We start from the raw sequence: 4,138 nt of genomic DNA, 5'->3' as shown, positions 1-4,138 counted from the left end.
GGGTTCAACTTCTTTAAACCCCACTTTAGTATGGTATTGCGTATTCGTAACATGATTTACACAAATTTGACAGTACACGGAATTACTTAGCTACAGTCTAGTGCCACTAGCGGTTATTGTTTTCAATTATTTATTTTATTTATTTATAAAACCAAATTTACTCTAATTTATTGCCCCTATTGTAAGTATATATGAAATATAAAATTTCTCCGTAAATTACTTACGATTATGGAATCTCACAATATGTTCAGGTTGAACCCGGCTGAATCAATTCAAAATAAAACACATCGTAAAACTTTAGTCATACGCCAAAACTACTTAACACTTTCTAAATAACGGAACTGAGGGTATGACTTTTAGATCCACAGCCAAGAACTATGCAAATCAATTGTAAAAGGGGTTACGCACGATACGAAAATCTCGTGTTCGCAAGCGAAAGGTTTTTTACACTACATTTACATACCGTAGGATTGCTAAACTTCCTTATTCCCAGCGGAACTTTCCGATTGCTAGTGTACAACGGAAGAGGACCAAATCCCACAAAATAGATTTAACACCGATTTTAGCCTAGACGCCTAGAAGCAAAAAGATCCCAGAGACAGGGCAGGTATGTTTTCCCGGGAATGAGAAAGTTAGCCATTTTATGATACAATTTTAAAAAGTTGTACCCAGCCGTTTGGGTGATGCGTGATCGGGAAATAATTCGAGGCATGATTTGGGCTATTTTCGCGATATTTGCATGGTGAACAAACCTTTTTTTGGTAATTTTCATGATCGTCACGAGAGCAAGGAAAATTTCTATCAATCATTTTAAACATGTACAAACTCTGGTGAACCAAAAGAAATTTGATTGATTCTTTTCAAAACAAACTGCTTTTTTGAAGTTTTTTTAAGTCAAATATCTTAAAATTTCAACCTAAGATACTTTTTCTCTTTTCTCGTTTTCTTAAATCAGGGGGTAATATCTAGGTAGGTAGTAGATCTTGTTCATCAAAAATTGAGAATATTTTACAATAAGAAAACCAAAGGAAAATTTATATTTTCAAAATAGATGAAATATTTTGCATATACTTTCATAGTATATAAAATATTGGAAAAAAGGTTTAATATATAAAATATTGGAGAAAAGGTAAAATATATATATATTATTGAAAAAAAGGTAAAAAATTATAGCATCCAAAAGTTATATTTTTTGAAATGCATGTCAAAAACTTTCAAAACAGGGAAACAATTTCATAATCAAACATACACTTTTTTTAATATAAGAACAATTTTATAAGAACAACGAGGCTCAAAATCACCAAAAAATAAGAACATTTTAAGAACAATGCTGAGCCTGAAACTACTCAATTTCAATCAATTTAGGGGTCAAAGTAATAAAAACTGGGTATAATGCCTAAAATACCTGACTTACATCCTATTAATAAGAACATGATAGAAGCTCAAAGTGCAAAAAAAAAAAAGAACAGTCGAGGCTCAGAAAAATTTTACTGGTTCTTATATAAAAAAAGTGTAATGCAAAAGAAGAAAAAAAAATCTCATACTGTATATACTGGGAAATATTTTCATAATCTGAAAGAACGTCGAAAGGAAAAAATTCCCCTAACAGAAGGCATTTTGTAATTTTAGAAAGCATGCTGCAAAAGCATAAAATGTCACATAATTGGCAATCATAATTTCAAAAATTTCCAAAAAGAAAAAAAGTCTTCATGCCAGGATATTGCTTGAAAAAATTTTCAATTGAGGCGAAAATAAAAAAATGTAGCCTTTCTGGAAACCAACCGGATGAAAAATAATAATTTTCTGATCTGGCCGCAGACTATGGGTTCATCTATTTAGTTCATTATAAAAAAAATCAAGTTGGAGCATTTAAGCTATAAAAGTAGTTTGGTTCGATATTCCCACTTGTAGATCAAGAATTGTTTGTTCAGGGCTTACTTCATACTGTTTGTACATAAAAGTTATTGTTAAAGTTCTATTTCAATGATCTTATATATATTACTTAAGTCATCAAAAAAATGTAATAACAATTTTTTTTCTGGCCGGCGCATCAAAGCTTTTTTCATTGACCCGCATTCCGGAAACACTACATTTTTTTTTATTTTTGCCTGACAGCAAAACTTTTCTACATTTTTTAATTTATGCATGTGGAAGAAAATGTCAAGTTAACGACAAACATTTTCCACATTTTAAACGCAAGGGGAAGAAAATGTCCAAATTTACAGTAAAAATTTCCACGTTTTAAAAGCATACGTGAAAGAAAATATCCAAATTCACAACCAAAAGTTTTCCACGTTTTAAACGCACGTACGGAAGAAAATGTCCCAATTCATAACCAAAAGTTTTCCACGTTTAAAACGCACGTAGAAGAAAATGTCCAAATTCACAGCAAGAATTTCCAAGTTTTAAACGCACATGCAAGAAAATGTCCAAATTCACACAACCAAAAGTTTTCCACCACCACGTACGTTGCATTTTTAAAACATCAATCATCAACCAGTAAATTTTGCTCTGGGTTTAAATTTTTACATTAAAGCTAACCAGTTCATATCCAACCACAACCATTTCCTTGGGTGCCGCATCTACCATCTGAGATCTGTATCTGACCATCATCATAAAAAAGTGAGTTCAAACTTTTTTGATGTCGCAAAAGTTTTCAAATATAGCATGGTCAGATTTATCCCCAAATATTCAGTCAACTGCCTAGTTAGAATTTGTGTAAATATACAGGCAAATTATTGAAGTTAGTTTGTTGTGAAAGTTGATAAAATATCGACCGGATAAAATATCCTGTTTTTCAAGAAGAGATTGCATCATCTCTCATGCCAAACCAAACGAAACATCAAATTCAGGAAGGAATAATAATAAGAAAACTTCATCATCAACCATTTCTTGTAACAATCACACAAAAATCATGATCCAATTCAACTCTTTAAAGCATAAAAACCAAAGAAAAATAGCCAAAGTGCGGTAGCAACCAGTTGTTTACTTTTGCCGCCATCTTTGTTTTGAGTGTTAAAAGGCAGTATGGTCCGATCAACAATACGCTTCCGAACCGAGCGACGTTTCCCGATCGAGAAGGATACTTATATTTTCCCGCGACGTTTCTCGAAGAAATGACGTCTTCATCCTCGTATAAAAATACTCTACTGTTTTTGACGCCGGAGCTCGATTTACAAAGAGATTTGGAAAAAATCCATTACGTAATGCTTCCAACAGACAGTCGGGTGCAGGCGTTAATTCTCCATGTTCGGACTTAAGACAGTTGCACACGACGACGAAAGTCTGAATGGAAACGAGGCTAAAAAAGCTGAAAAATCGATTTTATCACCCCGCATATCAGCTTTTTTTCCCGCGCTTTTGCCAAAAGAGTCGCACTCCGCTCGCTAACGCTCGCTCCGTGCGTAATTAGGCTATTTTCACCGATTCTGGCCTAACTTTCATACGATGGCCTAATTAAGCCAGAAATTGGGAGGCCCGGAATTCCCGAGTTATTTTTTCCGAGTTAAAAAAACCGAGTTAAAAAAAACCCAAGTTATCCCGAGTTATGACGTCATTTTTGGAATTTAGTGACGTCATTTTTCATTTCATAACTCGGTTTATTTTGCTTTCTTTAATTTTCCGAGTTATTTTCCATTTTTTAACTCGGGAATTTTTGCTTCCTTTAACTTTCCGAGTTATTTTCCATTTTTTAACTCGGGAATTTTTGCTTCCTTTAACTTTCCGAGTTATTTTCCATTTTTTAACTCGGGAATTTTTGCTTCCTTTAACTTTCCGAGTTATTTTCCATTTTTTAACTCGGGAATTTTTGCTTCCTTTAACTTTCCGAGTTATTTTTGATTTTTTAACTCGAGAATTTTTGCTTCCTTTAGCTTTCCGAGTTATTTTTCTTCACAAAAAACACCATCTATTGATCCCATACCAACCTAAATCAAAGACATAACCATCCATTACCAACTAGAAAAACCTTAACCTGCTTGATAGAATGAATAATCAACAAACAAGTGAATAATTGAGAAGCAAGAACTGAAGTTAAAACCTGCTAGATAAACAAACTGTAAGCCCTTCAAAAATATTACAGCATAAATAAAATCTCAAAAAATACAGCAGGTAAGTGATGAGATAAAGCTATTTCAAA

Source organism: Clytia hemisphaerica, unplaced genomic scaffold, assembly GCF_902728285.1.
Source record: "Clytia hemisphaerica strain Z4C2 unplaced genomic scaffold, Clytia hemisphaerica genome assembly, whole genome shotgun sequence".
Classification (NCBI taxonomy): Eukaryota; Metazoa; Cnidaria; class Hydrozoa; order Leptothecata; family Clytiidae; genus Clytia; species Clytia hemisphaerica.
This window is presented reverse-complemented; position numbering follows the sequence as displayed.